A 27,406-nucleotide genomic window follows, 5' to 3' on the forward strand; every position below is an offset into this window, starting at 1 on the left:
CCCCCATCCTAGCCCCTTGCCCCTGGACCTCACCGGCACTCCTCCAGGCCAACTTCTCCCCTGGACTCCTAACTCCTTTGCCCTATCACCTACTCCATGTCTCCACTTGGCTGTCCCCAATCTCCAAACACAACCCTTAGCTTCCTCCCACCAACCAGCTCCTCCCTGTCTGTCTCATTTCCACAGATAACGCCATCATTTCCTTCAGTACTTACTTCTAAAATTTGGGAACCTTTCTCCTTCTCTCAGGACACACATCCAACCTATCAACAAGCACTGCAAAATACATCCCAAAAGGAACCACCTCTCATGGTCTCCACCACCAACCCCTAGACCACGCCACCAATAAACAGAAACGTCTCTTTCACAATCACTGCTGCACCTCATGGTCTACACAGCCAGATGGAGCTCCTTACACTAGGAATCAGGACATGACTACTCTTGTGCAAAACCCTCCAAAGGCTTTTAAAAGGTATACTCTTAAAAAAAAAAGACCAAAGTTCTTATCATGGGCCTGCAGATCAACTGGAGCCATGTATACCTCTTCTCCAGCCTATGCTCGTCCCCTTCCTCCTTCCCCAGCCACCTTGCTAACCCAACCTGCTAAACCAGTCCCCTTCTGAGGACATTTGCATATACTGTTCCCTGTGGCTGTAATTCACTACCCAAGATCCTTGTCCAGCTTACTTTCTTTCTTCCAAAATCTCAGCTCCCCCGAGAGACCTTGCAGTATACCCTATCCAAAACAGCCCACCTACCTCTACCAATATTCGCTAATCCCTTATCCTGCCTTGCATTTCTTTGTTGCACTCTCCAATACTTAGCGTCATATCTTGCAGTCATTTGTGCATGAGTTCACTGTCAGGCACTGCCCTGGAAACAGCTCCAGGGCACAGGCCCCATTTGCTTTGTTCATGCCATATTGTCCATGCCCAGGTCAGTGCTCAAGATCTGCTGAATGAATGAGTGAATGGATGCATGAATGAATAATATTCCTGATGGCCCAACACTCAGGCTCCTGAAGGTCACATGCAGAGCTCTTCATCCTCTCATTAGAAAGTCTGTATTTCTTTGTAAACTCTACCCACATCCCCCCCATCCATCTCCCTCCTTGTGGGGGACTGAATCATGTGCCCTACAAAAGGCATGGTCAGTTCCAAACCCTAGTTCTGTGGCTGTGAACCTGTTTTTAAAGAGGAACTTGGAAGATGTTAAGATGTGCCCAAACTGAAGAAAGGTGGCCTTAATCCAACATGCTGAAGTCCTAATGAGCAAAGGAAAGTGGAAGCAGGGAGAGAAGCCATGGAGAGCAGCCAGAAGCTGGAAGTCAACAGAACCCAGAAGAGAATGGAGAAGACACAGCCATGTGCACTGCCGTGTGACGGAAAAGCCATGGACCATTAACTTCCTTCAGCACAAGGAGGCAAAAAAGGGGCCTCGGCTTCTTAGGAAGCCTCTGTATGAACACCATCAGGGAACCCAGCCCAAAGCACCAGGAAGATCTTCCTAAAATGTGGTCCCTAATGAAAGCATCTCTTTGTAATTAACATTGCCTCTCTTTCTCAAACGGACCAGCCAGGCACCCATCTGCCACCCATTCCTGCAACATGGAAACAGACAAAATTTAAGTACACACATCCTGGAATAGACAGCTGCCCAGGGGCTCAGCAGTGTGAGGCTGGCAAATTCACACTGGACTCTGGGCACTGCTGGGCTCTCAGGCCCTTGACCGGTGAGCTGACCAGGAAGGGGTCCCAGGCAGATGGTGGCTATGATGTCCACATCTTACTGAGGAGGCCAAGGACACAGCAAGAACAAAACCAAGTCCATGCCCTCACAGAGCTTACCTTCCACTGGAGGCAAGGGTAGACAACCTGCCAAAGTATAAATGGTGGATAGAGATGTGGTAACTGCTATGAAGAAAAACAAAGAGGGTAGGTGTGGCTGGCGGGATGAGGGAGGGCTGCTCTTTTATCAATGATGATACAGAGATGTACTGAGAAGCATAAAGAAAATTGGGGAGCATGCAGTGGAGACAAGCCACTGCAGATTCATGGAGAATGAATATTCTAGCAGAGAGAGGGTATTCTAGTTTGCTAGCTGCCAGAATGCAACACATCAGAGATGGATTGGCTTTTAATAAAAGGGGATTTATTTTGTTGGTTCTTCAGAGGAAAGACAGCTAACTTTCCACTGAGGTTCTTTCTTACGTGGAAGGCAAGTGATGGTCTCTGCTGGTCTTCTCTCCAGGCCCCTGGGTTCCAACAACTTTCCCCGGGGTGACTTCTTTCTGCATCTCCAAAGGCCTGGGCTGAGCTGCAAGTGCTGAGATGAGGAATGCCGAGCTGCTTAGCAGTGCTACGTTGCAATCTCTCATTTAAGCACCAGCCAATTAGGTCAAACATCACTCATCACAGCAGACACACCTCCTAGCTGACTGCAGATGTAATTGGCAACAGATGAGGTTCACGTACCGTTGGCTTATGTTCGCAGCAACAAGACTATGTATGCTCACCTGGCCAAGTTGACAAATGAATCTAACACAGAGGGGCAGTGAGGGGTTCTTGGGACGTAGACCAGAGAGGGGCTGAGTGATTTCTGGCATGAATACAGAGGATGGGGGATGTCAGAGGACAGCCAGGGCCAGCTCAGATGGCCCATGTCCAGAGACTCGTAATGAAATGGGAAATTGTCTTAAGGTTTCAGTGCTCTTTTAAGTGATGTAACAGTTTCACTCAGGTTGCCCAGTGAAGAGCAGTGCAAACCAGGGGCTTGGTGATGAAGAGTCTGCATGGCCCAAGCAGATAAGCTACAATGGTGGCTGGGGCCAGGTGGTGGCCATGGAGGTGGTGAGAGTGCTAAGAAGTGGTGGGACTCTTGATAACTTTTGAAACGAGAGATCCAGCGGGTCTCACTGAAGGGCTGGATGGGCCCTACCTTGCTCCAGGTTTTTGTTCAATACACACCAGGAAGACTGAGAACGAAAACTGGTTCAGGAAACACCGCATAGGTTGGAGGCACAGGGCATGTGCCCTGAGTGTGGCCCTCTTGAGAAGTGAGGTCAAGAAGAAAAAGAAGGGAAGGAATTGTGCTGACTCCTAGGGATATACCCCACAAAACTGAAAGCAGGGACTCAGATAGGTACTTGTGTTTCAAAGTTCATAGCAGCATTATTCACAGTAGCTGAAAGGCGGAAACAACCCAAGTGTCCATCAGTGGATGAACGGACAAATAAATTGTGATATATTCACACAACAGAATATTATTCACCTGAAAAAAAGGAATGAAGTGCTGATGCATGCTACAACATGGATGAACCTTGAGGTCATCATATTGAGTGAAATAAATCAGACACAAAACAACAAATACCATATGATCTCATTGATATTAAATAACTAGAATCAGCAATTTCATAGAGACAGAAAGCAGATTACAGGTTACCAGGGGCTGTGGGGGATGGGGGGGATGGGGGGGATGGGGAGTGTAAGCTTAATGGGTTCCGAGTTTCTGTTTGGAGTGATGCAAAGTTTGGGTAATGGATGGTGGTGATGGTAGCACAACACTGTGAATGTGATTAACACTGAAAGTTGTTAAGATGGACATTTTATTAAATATATAGATGTATATATATTACTAAAATAAAATTTAAATTAAAACAAACGAACAAAAAAAAGATGGTGACGAAGTTCCCAGGAGCAGCATGGAGCATTTGGCAGAGTCAGTACCAAAAATTGCAGGGGCAGAAACATCTTCTAAGAGACAATTCATTTTAATTAGGGAAATCACCGTGGAAAGTAATTTTACAACATACAGAAAACTACAAAAATGTTCAAGCCCACAGACCCTGGTAACTCTGCACTTAGCAATCCAAACGACATTAGGATTCCAAAGGAAAGACGCTCCACGCAGGAAGATGCAAAGCACCATTTTTATAAGCATGAACTAGTGGGAGGGGAAAAACTGTCCAATAACAGAGGAAGGCAGTGGATTTAGAGACCTGGGGTTCCCGGAGCCAAGTAGACAGGATGCTCTCCACAAACCGGTGTTGAAAAAAGTGGAAGAATGAGCAAATGAGTAAATCCACAGGATGGAAGTATCATCTACCTATTAAACATCCCAATCTGCAGAGGCTTTGTAATAACAAAGAACCGTTTCTGCTAAAGAATGTGAAGAGGGAAACAAAACTTCAAAATGGTATGTCCACAGTTAAAGGGAAGAAATTTTAAAAATGTATCTTTGCCAACAAAGACAGAGGGGCCCACAAAGAATGGAAGCAGCTTTTCTGGTGGGAATGTGGGTATTTTCTTTTTCTTTTCTACAAATTCATTTTAATGTTTTCCACTGCTTTTATAAAACGGAGGAGGGGGGAAGAGAAGATGGAGGAGAAGGAAGGGGAGAAGAGGAGGTGGAAGAAAGTAGAGGAAAGGAAGGAGAAGGAGGGAGAAGAGAGGAAAGAAAAGAAGAGGGGGAGGAGAGGAAGAAGGAGCAGAAGCATTTAAACAGGCATTTAAAAAGAGTGGCTTATTATCCAAGCTTATTTATTTGCAAAGATCCCCTGTCACATTTTTCTGACACACCTAATTCATTTTTTCCACATTATTTTTCCCCTGAGGCTATTTTGGCTGCAAGACGAGTCTAACAAAATAGCGGGGCTCTGACAAATAAAAGGAATGTTTAAGGATGCACTAACAGTAATCTTCCCAGGCTAGAAGGCAGTCTGGAGCTCAGCACAGCAGTAGGAGGGAGAAACAATGTACCAGAGGTTACAAGAAAAAAAAAAATAGCAAAGAAAAAGTAACCATTCTCCCTGCCTCTCATGCACAAATGGACAACCATACATGCACAGGTAGAAAGGGAGGCGAGAGGGTGGGATTTCATGGGTGGCATCAATGTTCAGATATTCCCAATCACAGATCCTCTTTTGTAAAATAACCTCATTGACGATAGGACTTGGAGGTGGTTCTGGCAAAGTGAATACAACCACCAGAGATTCGGGCAAGGCTTTTAAATCAAATTATGGTAGTTAAAACAAAACCCTCTTTATTTAATAAAATAAAACTTGTCTTTCCTTGGGGGGGGTCCCCAAATTATTTTTAAATTCCCCAGTTTTAGACAAACCAAGGAGTTGGGACCCTCTGAGCCCCACCAATGGAATACAGAGGCACACATGCAGATGGAGAGTTCACAGCCCGTCCCCAAACACCAGGACTCCCCAGGTCTAAGAGAAGGACAAGGAGGGAAAGAGAGTCACGGGCTGGACTGGGCATCTGAAGCTGAACATGGAAAAATGGCAGGGAGAGGAGGCCCCTAAACCCCCAAGGCCAAGCATCTGCCTAACTCCAAGACTTCCAGGCTTGATTTCAAGAAATGTCAGGGGATTAAGGGGTTGTTCTGCCTAATCATGAGCGGGTTTTCTCTTTTTTTTGTTTTTAACATATGTTCATTCTGTTCTACATCAGTAATTCACAATATCACCACACAGTTGCCTATTCATCATCATGATCATTTCTTAGAACATTTGCATCAATTCAGAAAAAGAAATAAAAAGACAACAGAAAAAGAAATAAAACGAAAACAGAAAAAAAAATTATACATACCATATCCCTTACCCCTCCCTTTCATTGATAACTAGCCTTTCAAACTAAATTTATTTTAACATTTGTTCCCCCTATTATTTATTTTTATTCCATATGTTCTACTCGTCTGTTGACAAGGTAGATAAAAGGAGCATCAGACACAAGGTTTTCGCAATCACACAGTCACAATGTGAAAGCTATATCATTATTCAATCATCATTAAGAAACGTAACTACTGGAACACAGCTCTGCATTTTCAGGCGGTTCCCTCCAGCCTCTTCATTACATCTTGGATAACAAGGTGATATCTACTTAATGCATAAGAATAACCTCCAGGATAATCTCTCTACTGTTTGGAATCTCTCAGCCATTGACACTTGGTCTCATTTCATTCTTCCCCCTTTTGGTCCAGAAGGGTTTCTCAATCCCTTGATGCTGAGTCTCAGCTCATTCTAGGATTTCTGTCCCACACTGCTAGGAAGGGCCACATTCCTGGGAGTCATGTCCCACATAGACAGGGGGAGGGTGGTGAGTCTGCTTGTTGTGCTGGCTAGAAAGAGAGGCCACATCTGAGCAAAAGAGGTTCTCTTGGAGGTGACTCTTAGGCCTAATTTCAAGTAGGCTTGACCTATCCTTTTTGGGGTAAAGTTTCATATAAACAAACCCAAGACTGGGGGATAAGGGGGTTTTCTTATTTGTTGTTTTTATTTATTGGTTAGTTTTACTATTTTTTAACAATAAATCTGCCCTGCTACAAAGAAAGCTTATTCAGTCAAAGGAGGTATGTGTAGATCAATGTTTAGGGGTAGAGAACAAGTTAAGCATTCCTAGCCAAGAACAATAAAGCAGAACTCTCCCCCAGACAATAAGCTTTCCTTTTCTTTTTCTTTTTCTTTTTTTAGTATTTTTTTTTTTTTTTTTTTTTTTTAAAGAGAGAGGGAGGAAAGGAAGGAAAGACAGAGAAGGAAGGAAGGGAGGAAGAAAGGGAAACATTTTTAAACATTTTTCTTGTTTTATTATATTTTGTTTGTTTGTTTGTTTGTTACATGGGCTGGGGCCGGGAATCGAACCGAGGTCCTCCGGCACGGCAGGCAAGCACTCTTGCCCGCTGAGCCACCGCGGCCCTCTTTTTTTAGTATTTTTACTTAGATATCATCACACACATACAGTCCATCCAAAGTATATAATCAATGGCACACAATATCATCACATGGCTGTGTATTCATTGACATGATCATCTTAAGAACATCTGCATCACTCCAGAAAAAGAAATTAAAAGAAAAAACCCATACATCCCATACCCCTTAACCCTCCCTCTCATTGACCTCTAGTATTGCAATCTACTCAATTTATTTTACCCCTGATCCCCACCCCCATAATTTATTTATTTATTGCCTTTATTTTTGCTTTTACTCATCTACCATACACTGGATAAAGGGAGTGTCAGTCACAAGGTTTTAGCAAGCATATGGTCACACCATAAAAGTTATATAGTTACATAATCATCAAGAATCAAGGCTACTGGAATAGAGTTCAACAGTTTCAGGTACTTCCTTCCAGCCACTCCAGTACACCATAAACTAAAAAGGGATAGCTATATATATAATGCATAAGAATAACTTTCAGGATAACCTTTGGACTTTGTTTGAAATCTCTTAGCCACTGAAACTCTATTTAGTCTCATTTCTCTCTTCCCCCTTTTGGTTAAGAAGGCTTTCTTAATCCTATGATGCCGGGTCCCAGCTCATCCTAAGAAGTCAGGTTCCACACTGTCAGGGAGATTTACACCCCTGGAAGTCATATCCCATGTAGTGGGGAAAGCAGTAAGTTCACCTGCTGAGTGGGCTTAGAGATAGAGGCCACATCTGAGCAACAAAAGAGGTTCTCTGGGAGTGACCCTTAGGCATAAATGTAAGTAGGTTTAACTTCTTCTTTGCAGGAATAAGCTATATAGGGCTCAGCCTATTGAATTGGTTGACCCCAATGCTTGCAAGAATATCAGGAATTCCCTAGATGGGGAAGTTTAATATTTCCTCCTTTCTCCCCAGTCTGCAAGGGGACTTTACAAATTCTTTTTTATTCTCTGCCTAAATTACTCTGGGATGTATCAGGGCATCACACTAACCTGTACAAACCAACAAGATCTCACGCCCTATTCAAGATTCCATGCAATTATGGTGTTCGAATAAACTGATCATACATGTTAGATAATGTGCTAATTAGATAATGCTACCCAAAGTATAAATTTTGCCCCAAATAAACATCTCTTCCTTTGGCCTCAAACAGTAGTTGAGAACAATAAAGTTTCTAAAGTGATGTAAGCAATGCCCATACCAGGCCAAACTCTCCCCCTCCCTCCTCCAGGCTGGAATGGCACCTGGCATGGAACAGTATCACAAAACTCCACCCACAAGCTTGCCGGTACCATGTGGCCTTTGGTGGGGTGAACTGCTGGACAGAAGCAGGAATGGCACCCGTAGGCTCTCAGTGCACACATGACAACCCCTCTGACACTGGAGCTGGCCAGAGCAAAGGGATGCTGTCTCCTGCCATCTTCCATTCATCAAGGTCCTCAATAATTCAGGCCCTTCATAAATACCCTCGTACCCATGGAGTTTCTCTACAAAAGACAAGCCAAGGGTGGGCGAGGCCAGCAGGAGGTGTGGGGCAGAGGACTGAGGTTCTGCACGGCTGCAGGGCAAGGTTGGTGCCATTCTCCTAGGCTCAACCAGGAAAACCAGTGAGGAGGCGAAGACCTGCCTGGGACACTTTTGGCTGAATGCTGACAATCACAGTGATGCTTCATTCCAAAAGATGGGTTCCATGCAATTGTAAATGTTCTGAAGCATCTTTTAGAAGGGATACATTCACTTTTTCCTTTGGGACTTGGGACTAATCATCCAAATATGTCCAGTGATATCACAGGTGGCTGGGCCTCAACAAATAGAGGCTGCCACTGTCATCACAATGTCCATTATTAAACTCACCAAAAAAATGACCCTTTTTTGCCCAAAACTAGCTATTTTGACCCAGTCCTTCCCTTTCCCCCTTCCCAAATGTCCTACCTTTTAATCATTCAAAAACAGAAAAAGAATAGTCACAGTGCATAATGGCCAAAATCTCCCTGTCAATTTCTGTGATTTTTTTTCAAATCTTTTGATCACAACATACACTGAGTAATACATTTTAAAACAGTGGTCCCGTAAAACACATCCATATTAATTAACTGGAAAGTTTTACCAAAAAATACCTACTGTGACAACTTGCAGCGTCCTCTCTGGTAATTTCCATTTTAGCTCACTTTTTAAAAGCACCGTTGTATTTCTCTATTTAGTAATCACCAGAGATGCTGAGGGGCATTTGGAAAAGGCAGGTGTCATTTTTGTTACTGTCACCATGTCTGGGAAGGCCACAAGCATTTAATAGGAGGAAGTAGGGATGCTATGCAGCTTCCAAGGCTAAATCCTCCAACAAAGAATTATTCCACCTCAAACGCAATGAAACAGGCACTAAGGGATCATACCTCTGGTTTGAAAAGCATTTATTATGGAATTCCCCAGAGAAAGCCTATAAACTGGAAGAATATACTATTTCCAGGAAATCTGGGTAAGAGGGGGATAAAATAACAGAGACGGCCAAGCCCACTCCTGGCCAGTAGTGCCTGGGGCACCTCGCCTTATTTAATGGGTCCCAAGCAAATGGGGCTGGGGGCAAGCCACATGCTCCCCTGTCCTTCCTCTGTGTTTGCACTGGCCCTCAGCAGTTGGAGAAATGCATCCTGCAGGAAAGAATGAAGAAATCCTTCCAATGACGGAGCTCCTGTGTGGGCTTCTGACATAAAAGGAAGAAGGGAATTTGCTGTCCTGATATTAACAAGCTAAAACAAGCCCCAGTGCCGATGGAGGATCACAGTGTCTGACTCACCTCAGAAGTAATCCCCTCCAGGAATGTTTTCCTCTGCTAGCATTGTTTGGCTTTGCTTTTCTTACCCAACAGCAAAAAGCAAAGCTCCAAACTAGTGCCCCTGCTTTCAGAACTGGCTTGGTATTCCACAGAGGACAATGGTGCCTCGCCCTGTGGGTTCCAAGACTTTCAATGGCCCCGACTTCCCCCAGGAATGCAGCTCAAGCTCTAAGTCACGGGTCTGGCTTACATGACGCCTCCCTGTTCCTGCAGCCACACGGCTGTGCCAGGGGCAGAGGAAAGGGCCCGGGGTTTTCATTCTAAGGACTGAGGGTGCATGCCCAGCTCCACCAGTTTGTACATTTCCACAAGCTCCTGTTTGCTCACCGGAAAAACTGGGAAAAAATGGCACCAATGTGATTCAGCAGATTTCCTAAAGGGATGGCAAAGCCGGGGAGAGCAGGCACGTGGTAGATGCTCAACAACGCCTTGACTTTCTTTGTAGGCATGTGCCCTGATCGCCCTCCCGCCTTCTCTGGTCCACTTGTGCCTCCTCCCTCTGTGGCTGGGCAGGCAGAGTGCAATGGGAAGGGTGGCCGCCGGCTCTCTGACTCCCAAGTGCCCACTCAGCCACAGTTTGGGAAGTTTCCCTGTGCACGCCCATGCAGGGGAATCCAGCTGGAGGGGCACTCTCCCTTAAAATGTCCCTGGCACAACACATGGGGAGGAAACCTGCACATAGACATGGAAAACCATCTGAAAATATCCCAGAGCCATGTCTCCAGGAGGAGCTCATGAGGAGCCACTGGGAGGCAAAAGCAAATATCACAACTTCCATTTACACTGACTTCTTCACTTTTGAAATGTCACACTCGATGTATACCTAAATAAATACACATATATTGGTATGCATGTTCAGATTTTAAATGACAGGTATTTGACCAAAGGTGGGCAAGACTCTCCATAGATGATAGCCTCAATAGCAGATACGGCTTTATGAGACCTCACAGTGGGAACCTACACCACAGGTAAATAAACGCCAGAAGGTTCGGCTGCAGAGCCGTACCTTGACCGGATCAGAATCACCCAGGGAGCTTTCCAGTTTTCCAGGACCATGCTGAGGGATCTGGATTCAGAAATCCAAGCTCAGGCTCACATGGTACTGGGAAGGAAATTTCCTTGTCCCCTCCAAGCGCTGACAAAGGTCACTGACCTGTTCTTTTCCATTCTAGATTGCTGATGGGAGAGGGTAATTGTAAATCCTATACACAGAATCCCTTCATTCCACCCATCATTGTCCTAAAGTGAGCAGACTCAGCCCAGTGTCAGGATATCTGGACATCCCTGGACCAGCACTGTCCACTAGAAATTTAATACAAGCCTCAGAAGTAATTTTCAATTTTATATAAGCTACATTTTAAAAGGGGAAAAGAAACAGTTGATAGCAATTTTAATGATATGTTATCCTAAATATATCATCTCACCATATAATCAATAAGCAATTGTTAAGGAAGTATTTTACATTTTGGGGGTACTGTCTTCCAAATCCAATGCATTTACATTTTCAGTCCATCTAAATGTGGACACTAGATTGCCAACAGTGAAAATGAAATGCAGTCCTACCAAAACATTAATGGAGCAGTATTTATTTTCCCACTGCTACAGTTCTTAAGTGTTAATTAATGGTAATAAAGTAAAATTGAAAAATCCGTTTTCTGTTCACACTCCTCACATTTCAAGTGATGGGTACGTGGCTGGGGGCTTTCACACTGGACAGCAGAGGTCCATCTGAGACCCTGCGAGACCATGCATTTGGACAGAACCGCATTTATACCATGGATGTTTGGGAACTGCATATGTTCAAAGAAATAGGATGGAAAACTCAGGGGAAATATTAACATAAATATTTGCTGTGAGGAGCTAGTAAAGGAGCCTACTTGGTTCCCAACAGGTCAATGGAAGTGCAAGGGCTCTCATGGGGGTGCACTGGGGCAAACCCTAGTGTGGCAAATGCTGCTACAGGTGCAGTGTGGGGTGGAAATCTATTTGAATAGCCTTATGGTTCCATGCAATTCTGAGAGTTTATTTTTCCGTAGTTAGGTAGCAACATACTAACATTTTTTCTTTGTATTCAAGAGTTGCATACTTGGAGCAGCACATCTGGACCTCTTGAAAATGTTAAGTTTGTAAATCTGCCATTAGCCATCAAGGAGAATTGTTAAAAGAAAACCTCAAAATATTGCTGCTCTCTGGATCAACTCATTTGGTTTTGTGGTTTTTGACTCATTTCTTTTTTATCTCCTGGACACTGTGAAACAATTGAAAACAATTGTTTCCTTCCTTGAACTGGCTGCCAGAAAACTCACAGCCAAATCCCTGTAATACCCAAGCTCTGATGGCCAACCCACTGGATCCCATCTTCTGTGGGCTTCACTGGTTTCTCAAACCTTTATTTTCCCTTTGAAGTTTTTTTAATTTTTTTAATCTGGCTATATTTTATACACTGCATGTTTTCAAATCATTTGGGGTACCTTGCAATATATTAAATATAAAAAGTTGAAATTCTGTGGGCCACAATATGGATTTGGGTATTTCAGGGATCAATTAACATCCAGAGCACAGCAAGCACACTTACAGCTGCTGTTGGAAGGCTTCGGTCCCCACGGCCCCGGCCAGGTCCCACAGCTGCACTACTTGAGCACACACCAAGGGCAGACAGCAGCCCCAAGCACACCACATCCCTGCACGGAAGCCAACATAGCCCAGCACATCCTCTGTCATTGCCTGCTAAAGCCAAGTTTATATTTTTTTCTTTCTACGTCACCACAAACCAAAACCTTTTCACAAAACTCATTTGACTCTCATTCTCCATCAAGGTAAGCAGAGACAATAGGCTTACTAACCTGGTGTACAGATGAAGAAACTGACAACCCAATCAACTTTCCCAAGGTCACACAGTTTGGTCGACTGAATGACGTACCACAACACACACATGTTCTTAATCTTAATCCCAGTTTCTGTGATTGTAAATCTGCCATTGGCCATCAAGGAGAATTGTTAAAAGAAACTGCTGTGCTACCCTTCTGCAATGCATTCGTTGTAGGGGGTGATTAAGGACACTGCAGCAGGGCCTTTAGGAAACCACTGCCCTCTGGATTCAACCATTTACAACCACTTGTAAATAGAACCTCTGAAACCATTCCTACCAACCCGAAAGAACACCTAGGGCTCTATCTGAAATTCTACAGAGGTTGCCTGCACTACAATCACTTTCCAGAAACCTACAACCTCCAGAGGGTTTCTAAACCAGAGAAATCTTGAAACCCAGAGGGATCAGCCTCTCCAGAACATCAATTAGTTCTGTTCCCCTATCTCATATTGTTGACAGCTCTTTCCAACATGAAAGTTAGAATGGTGTAGCCCAAATATCCCTAAGGGTTGGGAGAAAGATCAAAGGAGAAGGTGGTGTTATAACAGAGAAGATAGGATTTAACATATGAGTATGACTACTGAATCATTATACTGATATTTCTTCTAGGCTAGTGTCTTGGAGCAGCTAATTGTGGAAATGCAACCCATACCAAACCCTGAAACCTGTTCTATAATTAATTGTTGTGGTGTGCTTTGAAATATATTACTTTTTTGTATATTTGTTATTTTTCACAATAAAAAGAAAAATAGGACCTCAAAGATGCTATTTTTAGTTGAGGTGTAGCCCAATGGAATGAGGGTTGCTCTTAATCCATATTACTAACAGGCCATATAAAAAGAAGAAATCAGAAGCCAGAAGTTGGAGAAGCCCACATAGAAGGAAGCTGGAAGTCAGTAGAAACCAGAAGAGCAGACAGAGGAGTGAGAGATGGCCACGTGACAGGAGGCAGAGATGCAAGCCAGGGAACCCTGAGGATTGTGGCAAGCCAGCACTATAACGTACAGACTCCGGAAGAAAGCAAGACTCACCAGTGTCTTATTTTGGACTTTTCCTAGCCTCATAACTGTGAGCCAATAAATACCAGTTGTTCAAGCCAGCCCACTGTGTGGTGTTTGTCATAGCAGCTCTGGTAAATTAAGACCCAGCATTCCTCCAGGCCTTCAGATGCCACATTCTCTTCTGCATAACAGTGCCATCTCCTCAGCCCATTGGCAGTTTCCAGGCTCAATAACTGGTTCTCCTCTGTACCCCTGCCCAAAGACGCATTTGCTAACAGTTTGCAATGACCCATGGAATATGGAGTCTAGGGATTGGAGACACCAAATCAGCTTTGGGACTCCAGGCTCTTTGAGATGCAGCTTGGAGAGCCATGCAAACATGTAACAAACACATCCTCTTGTAAGAAATCAAAAGAATAAAACTAAGTTGGAATATATGTCCAACACTCTGCTCATGAGGGTGGACAGGCAGCAAGTGCCCCACGAAGATGTGGTGGGAGAAGAAAGAGAGAAGTGAGAGGGAAGTGGCACATGCACACACGATGCTGGGCACCCGTTTTCTGAGGACTTTATCCTTGCACAAGATGTGCTTTCCAGAGACAAACAAAAAAAAAAAATTTACACAAACTGGCTCTGCATTATAATAGCCACGTTTAGTCTTCAGCTTCCAGCTTGAGCACTCTGTCAGCTTATGCCCTGTTGACTTCCTTGCTGTTTTAGGAGTGAATGAAGAGCATGGGTGCACTTATTCATCTGGCAGAAAGTGCTGGCATGTTTTCTGTGCCCTGTGGATGTCACAGGGGCCCCTGCAGGGGACGGAATGGACCGAGGAAAATTAGCCCCCGCCCTCGGGAGGATGGGACTTAGAAATGCAATCCAGGGCAAGTGTGAGAAGTGTGATGAAACACAGACCCCTAGAGAAGCAGACAGACCTTCTAGCAGGTTGAGATGACTGAATTCTTTTCTTCTTTGGGGGGCAGTGGGAATATAGCTCTCAACTTGTTACTCTGCAATTGTAAAGTACAACTGAAGTCACGTAACCTTCCTCAGGTTCTATCTACTGTAAAATTAGCAAAGTAGTATCTGCTCAGTATGGCAACAGGGTTGGCAAACAGGTACACAAAATACTTTGGAATCCACATCTGCTAACAGAGGGTGGCAGCATGCCAGGCTGGGCCCAACCCCTGTGCCACAATTTCCTTCTCGACTCAAACGCTCAGGAGCACTCCAAGTGTATTCAGGTGCTTTGAAACAGAGGCCTAAGGGACCTCGGCCTTCCCTGCTTAAAAACTACCGCCTGGGCCTTTCTCTCTAAATCAACTCAGCAGGTGAACTCACTGCCCTACCCCTACATGAGACATGACTCCCAGAGGTGTAGATCTCCCTGGCAGTGTGGGACAGGACTCCCAGGATGAGCTAGGACCCAGCATCATGGGACTGAGAAAGCCTACTTGACCAAAAGAGGGAAGAGAGAAATGAGACAAAATGGAGTTTCAGTGGCTGAGAGGTTTCCAACAGAGTTGAGAGGTTATCCTGGAGGTTATTCTTATGCATTATATAGATATCCTTCTTTAGGTTATGGTGTATTGGAGTGGCTAGAGGGAAGTACCTGAAACTGCTGAACTGTGTTCCAGTAGCCTTGATTCTTGAAGATGAGTTATAACTATATAGCTTTTACGATGTGAATGTGTGATTGTGAGAACCTTTTGTCTGAGGCTCTTTTATCCAGGGTATGGACAGATGAGTGAAAAAATAAGGGTAAAAAATAAATAATAAGGAAAAGGGATAAGGGATTTTAAAAATTGGGTAAATTGAAATTCTAGTGGGCAATGAGAGTGAGGGGCAAGGGGCATGGGATGTATGAGTTTTTTTCTTTTTATTTATTTTTCTGGAGTGATGCAAATGTTCTAAAAATGATCACAGTGATGAATACACAAGTATGTGATGATATCGTGAGCCACTGATTGCATACCATGTATGGACTACCTGGTACAAAGATCTGTCAATATAAATACTGAAAAAAAAGAAAAAGAAGAGCCTAAGAAATGGGTTATTAGAATTATTTGGTCAACGGTAGCAGGATAAACGCTTGAATGACCACATCCCTTAGCCCGGTGATGTGCTTTCTTCTTAGAGGGTCATTCTGGCAAACTGCTGCAACTTGGTATTGTTGTGGACACCCATGGAGCTGCTGCTGTGAGCTGTCTCTCTTTAAGCACAATTTCTATCTGTACACAGATCAGGTAAAGTCAGTCTGTTAGGCTATGTTCTTTTTATTCACCCCAAGAAGAGTGAGACTAGAGTTAATAAACTGAAGGCCTGTCACTTGATCAACACTTTGCAGAGGGAAGGGAGATTTCAAGACTGGCTGACTCCAGTACGAAGCCAATTCAACTCAATGACTTGAGGACACAGATGAACGACACGAAACCAGGACTCCGTGCTCCCGCTCCCAGCCTCTCTCACTACCCCTTGCTCCAGCCAAGCCCACCACTGTTCAGGACCCCTGACAGCTAAGTCAGTTGATGGCCACTGATATGCCTTGGCCAGGCCCTCTGCTGTCATGCATCAGTGACTTCACAGAGTATTGACAGAGGCCAACACAAGCACGTCAAGATGAAAAACAGCACCAAACCAGCTAGAAACACCAGATCACCTCCTTTCTAAGGCTCACCCTTAAAGGACTAGTGAAACCAGAAGCCAACAAAAGAGATTCTAGGGTCACCCATGATGCACAATGGACATGGGACATGAGACAACCTATGTAAAGATGGCTTCTCAACGGAGAGGCACTCGATCAATGCAAAGGAAGAAAATAAATAATCTCTCACTAACAGTGCAGTTGATCCCCACTCAAAGAGACATCCTTCTAAGATATAATTACCCACTTCTCAGTGGAAGAATATTGAAGTGCAAGGAAATGAGTGCCAAGCTCCCAGGTCACTGAACACATAAGCAACAAGACCCAAACTGCTCTTCTACTAGTGCCAGAAGTACCCTTTCCTCTGCAAGACACTGACCTTACCTTTGGAAACCCTGATTCCCCATCAGGGTCCACTCAAAATCAACTTACACAAGACCTTCTCTAGTGCTATGCTTCCTCCCTAGTTCTGTCATATCAGCTATGTGGTAAGTGGAGGTTTCAGCCTTTCTGTGTGTCATCTCATGACAACTCTGGGTTGAAGCCACTGAGGAAGATGGACACTGTTAGTGGCTTTCCAGGTGCCTACATGCCTAGAAGCATGAAATCTCCCATCTCCTCTGTGATAGTCATCAATTCCAGGGAACACTCCAAGCTAGTCAGCACACCCTTCTGTGGTTATAGGGATTGATCTAGGATTTTTGTTGAATGACTTTACAGAAGGCACTGTCTCTGGAAATAAATGAGGGGCAGCTAGCAGCCATCTTGTGGGCATGAGAAAGGTGGTCTGGGAATGGAGGTGACAATTCAAAAGGCAGAGACAAGAGACGGTTATGGGCAATCCCAAGTTGAGTTGCTTTATCAAACCGACCCTGATGCCCACATTACCTTTGGTTGCTCTGGTTACATATACTAATAAATGCCCAATGAGCCTAAAGAACTCTACCCTCACTGAAGATTACAGGAGGGTTCAGATTCCCAAGACAATAAGTAGCAATGGCATCATCTGAATTCGACTATATTCCCTGCCTTTAACCACTACATGATTTACTGCCTCCCTCTTGCTCACCCATCAGTTTTCACAGCACATTCTTTTGCTCTTATGGCCATGGCTCCTTATAACATGTTACATCTGTGTACGTGGCTAACCACTGTGTCCCAACGCTAAGTCCCTTGATTCCTCTTTGTATGAAGAGCACAATCTTGCACACAAAAGAAGCTCAATCTACATCCGTTTGATGAAGAATAAAAACTAATCTTCAACCAGCAGAGCTGGTTACAAAAGGCACCAACCTCTGAAAATGCTGACCACTAAGCAACAATGACATACTCATGTCAGGCCAGTCAGTGGGGAACGATATCAAAGACAAGCAAATGCTTGAAAATATGCAAATTTACCCTTATCGGCTCTAACCCTACTTTCCAATCCCACACATGACCAGATTTCCCTTGGTTTCTAGTCATAGACAGTAAAATAATTGGGGGTTCAATTTTCAATAAAATGCTCCTAAGAACAAGAACCATGCAGCCACTTCCTCTCAAGGATTCTGAAAGGCTTTAGAAGAGCAGTCAACAAGTCTGATAATGATGAAATGCATGAATTATTGCAAAGTCAAAGTGAACTTTTAAAGATACTTGATTTAATAGCCTCACTGTGGTTTCAAATTAACATAACAGGAAAATGATTTAAACTAGACAGCGGGTCTCAAACCTGACTGAATCCCCCTGAAGGCTTATCAACGTCCCCGTAACCAGGCCTACACTCAGTTTCTGATGCATTTCTAGCAGGTTTGCAAGGTGATGACAATGGGACTGGTTTTGAGAACCAATGACTCAGGCAAATGTCTGAAAGCATGGGCTCCCTCTCACACAGCCTCCAAACAATTCACTGCATGCAAGTTGCGTCTAAGACCCTTGAACCAGGCTGACAGAACTAAGAGTTCCAGGAGGAAATCTGATGAGGGGAAGGAGCAAAGGCTCATGCAGCCAAGAAACATCACCTAGAATCCTCCCTCGGCTCTGCCATTTCCAAGCTGACATATGGGACAAGTTACTTAATCCTTCTGAGCCTCAGTTTCTTCAGTTTGGTGAGGGTTAAATGTATGGGGGACACAGTTGGCACTTAATAAATATCTACTTCATGAAAGGAATGATTGAATGGATGAATGAATGAACAAAGGGACAAACAAATGTGTTCCCCCAGCACAAGGCGTAACCCATGGTAAATAATAAATGCCAGTTGCTTCCCGTCCTGCTCTCTCCACTCCCAGGTGCATGCATTTTATTCACAGCACAAGCCTGAGGTTCATGAATTTGCCCTGTTCCACATCTCATTCATGAAGCTAAAAACAACACTGTGTTATGGGAAACGTGGGTGGATGATGGGGAGTCATGTCTCTGTAACAATGGGACACTGAGCCATGTGTTTAACCCAGGGACAAGGCCAAACGCCAACTGGCGATACAATGGCATTGAACAGGGCTGCAGCCTCTTGGAGGAAGGACAGATGGATCAGCTGATGTAAAGATAACTTGTACCCAGACACGCTATCTTCCCAAAGGGTCTGACGAACAAAGCACTATCTGCAATATGCCCCGCTTTCCTATCACCCATTCTCCATCGCAACAGTCATGTGGTGTGTTTCTAGGCACCAAGTGAATCATACAGCTGATGAAAACATTTCTGCCAGACTTGGCCAGGTTTTTTAGACGCAGCCAGCCCCACGGAATGAATTTGTGAACATGATCTGGATAGGCTCAACGGAAAGCAGATAAGTGAGTCTCTTTTTCCGAGAAGAGTCTGCTGTGTGTCCAACATTTCTATGAGAACAAAACCCTTTCATTTAAAAATGAGATGAGAGATTCTGCATTGCGAGTGGATCTGAATCAAGATTGGAATCCATTCTGAAAGCAAGAAAAGGAAATAAATTTCCTGCCATGTTACAGTATGGATTATAAGGAAAGCCCATAACACACTGTATCGAAAAAGAATATTCTTTTGTGCTATAAAGAATCGTAAAGTAACAGCTTCGTATTTGCAGTTACTATATTCATATATTCCTAAAAGATATTTAACTTTTTTTATTGTGTAGTATAACATATATACAAAGCGAAGACATAAAAAAGCAATAGTTTTCAAAGCATTCTTCGAAAAGTGGTTACAGGACAGATCCCAGAGTTTGTCATGGGTTACCATATGATCCCCGCAGATTTTTCCTTCTAGCTGCTCCAGGATATAGGAGGCTAGAGGGCTTAAATACTTTTTTTATCATCACAATCAACCTTTTTTTCCTTTTTTTTGTGAACAATAACATACACAAAAAAAGCTATAAATTTCCAAGCATGCACCACAATTAGTTGCAGAATGTATTTCAGACTTTGACATGGGTTACAATTTCACAATTTTAGGTTTTTACTTCTAGTTGCTCTAAAATACTGGAGACTAAATGAGATATCAATTTAATGATTCAGCATTCATATTCATTTGTTAAGTCCTATCTTCTATGTATAATTCCACCATCACTTTTGATCTTTCCATACCTCTCATCAGGGTTGTTTGGGCTATGGCAATTCTAAATTTTTGACACTGGAAGGATCTGTCTACTAATATAGGGTAGGGAAATGGAACTATCTGATGTTCTGGAGAGCCTGGGCTAGGTTTCAGGAATTATCTCAACCAGGGACCCATCTGGAGGTTGCAGGCTTGTGGAATATTACTCTAGTGCCTGGAACCCTTGTGGAATCTTATAAATTACCCTAGGTGTTCTTTAGGATTGGTTGGAATGGTCCTGGTTGGGGGTTGGGAGGTTATGATGGATAGCAGGGCCTATCTGAAGCTTGCGTAAGAGCAACCTCCAGAGTAGCCCCTCGACTCTATTTGAACTCTCTCTGCCACTGATACTTCATTAATTATACTTCTTTTCCCCCATTTGGTCAGGATGGAATTGTTGATCCCATGGTGCCAGGTCTGGATTCATCCCTGGGAGTCATCTCCCACGTCATCACAGGGACGTTCACCCGTGGATGTCATGTCCCACACAGGGGGGAGGGCAATGATTGCACTTGCAGAGTCGGGCTTAGAGAGACTGAGGCCGCATTTGAGGAACAACAAAGGTCTTCCTGAAGTAATGCTTAGACATGGCTATAGGTAGTCTAAGCTTCTATGCTACTTACATAAGATTCACAAGAGTAAGGCCTCATGATCCTGGGTCCTAATAGGCATTTAACATAAACTTCCAATAATATGACAACTTCAAATGTGGATGTTTTCCAAGAAAATAACAGTAAGGCTAAATCCTGAAATCTGTAAGAAAAGGGGCAAACCGCTCTCCTCTGAAAGTTAATGAATTATAGCAGAACTCCAAGAAAATAAAATGAAATTAATGAAACCTGGAAAAAAATATAAGCATCTCTCTCCCTCCTGGTAAAGAATCAGCTTCTAGGAAGTTCCCATGGGAGTACTGAGTCGTCTCCTTGCATTGTGAAATATATGTTCTTACACAGTTTTGTCAGGGCTACCCCAGACATCCAATTAGGGAGTCCTCTTGCATTCCAAAAGGATGGAGGGAGGCTCTTGGTGAGTCATGTCATGTCCAAGGTCAACGGCTAACCCTGGGCTCCTTCCAAAGCTCTTATCATATGAAAAAAAAAAAGAAAAAAAGATGTGGTTCTTGTCCCTGGAGGAGTTCAGATTGTAGTGAGGAGAGAAAGAAAGCAAGACAAACAGAAATATCCCCCCTTTATCCCAGGCTATGCTAGAAGAGGAAAGGCGTGGCTAACTGAGCCTCTGGAGAGAAGGTGGGCTAGCACAGCAGGGTCCCAGCCAGACATCCCTGCCTCTGTGTAGTGGACAGCCTGATGGGGCATGGATATGGGAAGAGGCCTCGAGGTCCCTCTATGTCCACCTCATCCCAAATCAATCTGCTGGGGGACGAATAAGGAAGAACTCTGAGCCTTCCTGTAGAAAGTTTCCTTGGGATTTCCTGAAAAGGCGATTCGCTAAAGAAAGAAAAGTTATAGATAATACCTAATCGTTACTAAAGACGACCCTCAAACACACAATGTCACCACGTACCCCTGACTATTCGGTGAGGTTCTCAACATCAACCAGTCTTCAGAGAAGTTTGGTGTCTACTGCAGGATCCAATGCCACACCTGGTCCTCCAAAGGCTGCTCTCCTTCCACTTCACTCCCAAAGCAAATACAGGCAGGACTGATGCAGCGTCCAAGGCCACCTTCCTTCTCAATCTCAACTAGCACTATAGGAGATGGAAGCACGATGTCCTCATCCCTTGCCTCAAACAACAGGATCTGACAATGGGCAGAACACAGCAGACAGAACCAGCACAAACAAAGAAAAGAGCAGGCTGTCAACGCAGAAGGTCAAGGGAACACAGGACAATAGAAATCATGGGTGGCCAAAAGTCTTTGTCAGCTTCAGCTATTTGCCAACCTCATCTTGGCACTGAGAAAGGAAATCCAAGCCTGCCAGGAACTCAACTAGAGCATTGCTGGTGACAGAGCTGAACTCAGCGCCAACAGCAACTTGCTGGAAGCTTTCCAAGGTCACAAAGATCCAAAGGGCCAAGGTTGCCTTTACAGCAGGCTCCAGTGCACCATCCCCTGCCCTTGGTGCCAGGCCAGTCACAGGTTGTTGTGCTTTTTGCCTTTTGCACATGATGTCCCAGGAACCTGCTTCTAGTTAAACCAGTTTGTGAAGCCCTACACTTGGCAAAAGCCTGCACCAGCCCCTGCCCCTTGGCAGCATTCTTCTGGGGAGAAGAAATGTAGTTCCCTAGGGCACACCCAGCTCCACTCTACTCTCTGCAGAGGGTCCATGACATGCCCACTGCTGAGGGCGTGCCTGCACAGGGCTTCCCCACAGGCCACATGCAAAACCAAAGAGCAGACGGGCACCCACTGAGCAGGTGTGGAAACTGAGCTTATTTTCTGGAAGAATATGTTTTGACAAATAACCAGGCCAGGAGATGAATGACCATGCAAAGCTGCGCTCCAAGTTTTAGAAATCATTAAAATCCTAATCCTGAAAACATTGTAGAAACTTGGGTAAATGTTCAGAATATAATATACATTTAGGAAAAGTGTGAAAATTACATCTACACTATGCTTCCAACACCTAAATGTCACAAATACCTAAATGGGAAGAGGGGAAACGATTCTGTGTTTTGTTAGTGTGTGAGCACAGGGAACCTTTCAAAAGCCTAGATACATCATTGAAAGTTGCTATATTATCTCCAGCAGTAGACACAGCACTATAAAAGTTCATTATCCTTTTAAGAATGACCTATATTTTGAATTATTCCTGTTTAAACAGGTGGTGATGGTGAGACAAAGGACAAGATTAACCACATTCTGTATTTATGTTGTCAGTTACTCATCCCATCCAATTTTTTCATCAGCAGAATCCAGTTAAAATCAGAGCGTTGAAGTCGGGAAACAAGGAGGGAGTACCCAGGGGAACTGCTGCCAGCATCACGCCAGACAGAAACAGAGGCGACCTGAGACTGAGGTGCTACTGTCAGTTCCCCATGTGGACCCGGCACCTCCATGGGGTGCCATCCAAACAGGACTAAACAATAATTCACTGACTTTCTCCTACTTGCCAGGGGCCTTTGCACCCATTACCTATAACTTCTGAATGTTCATCTTCAATATGAGGTGCAGATTTGCATCGTTTTAAGCAGCATGGAAAGTTGCTGAAGGCTCTGATTCACTTTTCCTCATTTAAAATGAATGGACCCTTCTCTGTCTTGTGTCTTTTTTACTTCCTGTTACTCCTCCTTGAATTGCCTTGGAATAAACCAAGCACATTTCTGCCAAGGGCCTTTGCCCTCTCCATCCCTCTACGTGGATCTACCAAGAGACACCCACAACTGACTCCTTCCCCTCCTCAACCTGAACATCACCTTGGAAAGCAGCTCCCTGCTCCCGTCCTCCCCGCTCTGCCTGGCTGGGTACAGTAAGCCTTGGCGAGTGACAAGAGTGACAAACATGTGGCTGAGTCTCCCTCCTCCTCCTCCTGCCTCCAGCCCCACCCCCTACGAATCTGACCAATTCTGCAAATGCCAACTTGGAAAAGATGCCGGTAATTCTGGTCCAACATGTTCCAAGGGGAGAGGAAAGAAAAAAAAAAAAAACACGGAAAGAAAACACTTATTTACATTCCTGACCTGTGATTGTGAACACATTCTTTTTTAAAGGGTAAAAATTAACCAGAATCAGCCCACATGAGTGTGATGGGGGCGGCTGATCCTGAGCACATTTCACATACTGATCAGAAAAGCCTGCAAACTGTCTCATAAGAGAGCCTCCTGCCAACAGCTCAGCCGCTTTAAACTCCATTTAGCCCAGGCTGACCCAAAGCAGGGCGTCAGTTTTGTGTTTTCTAGTTAGAAAAAGCAGGCGAGGAAACCCTGAATAATTACACTCATAGATCATAGGTTCTGGCATGCGGTTCCCAGACGGAACCATTTATCCAAATTAAAACCATTCTCCAGAAACAAAATCAGACTCTTTTAATTGAAAATAAAACCACGCAACCCCAAAGGCTCCTTTTTTTTTTTTAAATGAAAGACATTCTTCCTGCTTTCTCATTCCATTCATCACTGAGTTTACACAATCTGTCAAAATCACTAGCTAAGTCTCCCTCTTCCTTTTCCTGCAGGCCTGGTTTCTACCCTGTGGCTCCCGCCTAGCGCTGTGTTAGGGACACAGGATGTACCCCAAAAGCACAGTTTCTCAACTCCAATTTGACCACACATACCAAGGGGCTTCAGAAATTTTGGGATCTTTTATTTCAAACAGCCTGCTAGGAATCCTTCCAAAGACATCACTAGATGTGCCCAAAGATTTGTGTAAAAGATTGTTAATATAGAATTGTTTAAAACAGTAACCAAAAAAAAAAAAAATTAAGGAAGAGGGGAGAAGGGTAGAGGCAGGATTTTATCCACCAATGGGAAAATGATTAAGCGATGCAGTAGGGTATCAGACGCCCAACAAAACATATGCATATGAAGAGCTATTTAAAGACTGGAAAATGCTCAGGCTGCCACACTGGTTTTAAAGAGCAGGATACAAAATAATATATACGAAGGGATCTCAACTGGGTAGTTTCACAAAGCCTAGAAAATATACTAGTGCACAAACAGGCTAAAATATTAACTTCCAGGGCCGTGACAGGCCAAGGACAGTTTTCCTTAGTATTTTTGTATCTTTCCCAAGTCAATAATGAACACATATGACAGGGAAAAGTAAGAAAGTTATTTCATGGAGAAAGATCCCATGAGTCAAATAGCAATTCAGGCTGAAAAGACAAACCTTCATTACGTGGGACCCTTCTACTAGCTCCCAAGCAATACAGATTATAGATGCCCCTTTCCTAACCCTCTTGAGCCCAGGACAAGAGAAAAATGCATTTCTGAATGGCCTCCCCGAGCTCCCACCCTCGGGCAAAGAAATGCATGTAGGTGCCCCCCCCCCCCCCAGCACCGGCTCTTCTGCTCTTTCCATAGAAAATGTTCTGGAAACACACCTGTCCTGTAGATTATCGAAACAAATCCATCTGTCACCTCTAGCCTCCAGCAATCCATTACCTCCCTCATTCCTGTTATCACAGGGGCTCGAAGCCCCCTTGGGTGATCAGATAGCACCATGGGGAATGGGGAAGCCCCAGCACAAGGAACAGGTTTTCTTCAGACCTCTGGAGCTAAGGAAATCCAGCAGGAACAAAGAAAGTGAAGAAGTTTGGAGCCGGCTGGCAAGAAGGGAGTCCAGAGCCACTGAGATCTCCATCACTAACAAACCCCCACCTCCCCTGGCCCAGCCTCCAGACCTTTTCCATCCAAAAAGATACTGCACCTATGCTATGCTCCCCACAGCCCCTCAGGGGTCCTGACGTCCCCAGGCTGCAGGTGAGGAAAGACCAGGCAAGTCACAGTGGCTTGTCCAATGCTTCGACAGGTATCTTTGATCTACATCCAAAATGACCAACTGTGAAAGGGGCCGCTGCTGCTCAGTGAAATACTTAGGAAAGACACTGGATCACACAAGGGAGAGAAGCAGCCCCAGGGACCAAATCAATCAAGCCCTTTTGTTCATGGCTGTGTAGTGGCAAGTGAAGTGGGGCATGAGGCACCGGGCCCAAGGAGGAATGCGTAGAAAATGCATAACCACCACCAACAGCCAAGAACGGCCCCCAGGGTGGATGCTGCTGGGCCAGATGTGGACCCGCTTCGGGGGCGTAAACCTCTAAACCGAGTGAAATGCAACTCGATGCAAATGTATTCCAGGTACCAGGGAAGACAGCGGGCTGTCTGAATCCTCAGGTGGGAAATCAACAGCTTCCAGGGGCCTGGTGCACGGCTCTCCGTCTCATAAAAAGAGAACATTGCAGACCGCACTTAATAGCATTTAATAGTCTTGGTCCTGGATGCTTCGGGGGGGGGGGGGGGACATTGTGCCTCTTTCACGACTGCAAATTGTTAATTTTGGTCTATTCGAAACTTCAGAGATTTGCTTTTATTTCTCATGGCCAGTTTCATAACATCTATACACAAGAGGCACCCAAACAGGTGAGACCCTCTGAGGTACCCCCGCCACCCACCACCTCCACCTCCACCTCCCCCACCCCTGCTCTCCCTAAACGAGGACGTGAGGCGCAGCTGGCCAGGGGCAATGAGGGTCGGAATTATGCAGCTCCCAGATGCTAATATCTACTGGGGGCAAAGTCTGGACAGCTGCAGGAAGGATTCCTAAAGATGGCTTCTACTTCATCGGAAACAAAAAGCAAGCCGGGCTTGCAAAGGGTGTATTAAGTGTTATTATCGCTCCCCATAGGAGAAGAGGAAGAGGAAGGGGGAGGCAACTTAAACACGTGCCATAATTAGAGCTGAGAGGGAGGAAGGAAGAACAAGAAGGAAAGAAAAGGCCCCGGGTGTGCGAGGAAGTGGCCACAATTGGAGCACTTGCCAGATTTGGGACCCAGGCAAGACGCGCCAGGCAAGCTCCAGAGTCTTCCCTCCCTCACCCAACCCGCTCCAAGTCCCCCAATTTCCTGCACCCCGCTCAGTAAGACACAAGGAGGACCACCTCACAGGTGGGCTGTGGGGGCTGTGAAAACCTCTGGCAAGGTAAGCCTTTTTAGGAAAGAACTCCAAGCAGGGCAGATGGAACTGGATTCAAATCCAGTCACCCAGACTCCATCACCCTTGTCTCCACCCACCCACAGGTTAGGCCCGGGACGGCCAAGCAGCATCACGGACCCTGCAGATGACTTCCAGGCACAGGCTTTGCCACCAGTCAGAGCTGGGCGGAAAGGCAGCTGGGAACTTACTCCCCACATGCCATGGAGGGGTTATTCAGGCTCACTGAATCTCAGTGCCTTTCCGTGAAATGAACACTAACGTGCATCTTGCAAGGAAGGCCAAGGATCAGAGAGCCTGCATCAAAAGCATCCCACACCAGCACAGAAGGCATCATTTTCAGCAGTTACTTGGCTGGTGGCAGGAGGGAAGCTTGCGCAGGGCTCCGGGGGCTTCCTGCCTGACCCTCAGAGAGACAGCCAGGAGAAAGCTCCTCTCCCAGAGCTGGCAGCCTCAGGGGGATTTCCCAATCATTGAAACAGACTCTTCAGGCATCATCTTTAACCAATTCTGCCCATTGGAGGCCAAACATATTAATACAACATCACTGCCTTCTGTAAAACAACAGCATAACTTTCATTATGATGACCGCCAAGAATCGTTTTCGGTCTGTGACACAAGGCATTCTGTAGGTTACTGTCACTTGTCCCTAAACTAGATGGCCCCAGGCCACGTTCATTCACCAACTTCTCCACCCCCCATCCCCCCCACCTTCAATTCTGCAAACAGCTGCACCCAGAGGTGGTCTGGGACCAGGTCACAGAACTGCTCATGCCAGGCCAGGCTGAGTCAGGGCTGGGCACAAGGTGGGAGCCTGGATGTCACCTGGATGTGTGAAAAAGTGGAGGAAAGTGACAGTTCACTTGCAGAGCTGGGTATCACAGGCCCTGCAGAAGGACCTGCTCCCAGGGCCTCCGTGCGCTTTGGTGACGCCAAGCCCGCCAGCTCATTCCCTGGATCCTGAGCTCAATAGGATGTCCCCCATCAAAATGGTGGAATCGCACATACTTATCCCTGATATGCACAATTCAAAAAGGAAAATACAAGAAACTAGGATGTTCTCGTTTTCTGCTTTTCTAAGAAATGACAGATATAGGGAAATACATTTTCCTACCCCTAGTCTCCCCAAAGAAATACAGAGTTATAAACCTTCAACATGATATAAGACTCAAACTCTTTGCAGAAACAAATAGAGTT

At 44.9% G+C, this 27,406-nt stretch overlaps 1 protein-coding gene across 6 annotated transcripts in view; it reads right to left on the reverse strand.

Moving 5' to 3' along the window:
* TNS3 (tensin 3) overlaps positions 1-27,406 on the reverse strand; it is a 434,926-nt gene that overhangs the window by 322,334 nt on the left and 85,186 nt on the right. Inside the window, exon 1 of one of the 6 annotated variants that reach the window (XM_077118758.1) lies at positions 21,124-23,074. The exons of the other annotated variants lie outside the window; for them this stretch is intronic. The gene's annotated coding sequence lies outside the window, so the exon portion shown is untranslated. Of the gene's footprint in view, positions 1-21,123; positions 23,075-27,406 lie in introns of those variants that run through there. 6 annotated transcript variants of the gene reach the window in all.

The sequence above is a fragment of the Tamandua tetradactyla genome, chromosome 1 (assembly GCF_023851605.1).
Source record: "Tamandua tetradactyla isolate mTamTet1 chromosome 1, mTamTet1.pri, whole genome shotgun sequence".
Lineage (NCBI taxonomy): Eukaryota > Metazoa > Chordata > Mammalia > Pilosa > Myrmecophagidae > Tamandua > Tamandua tetradactyla.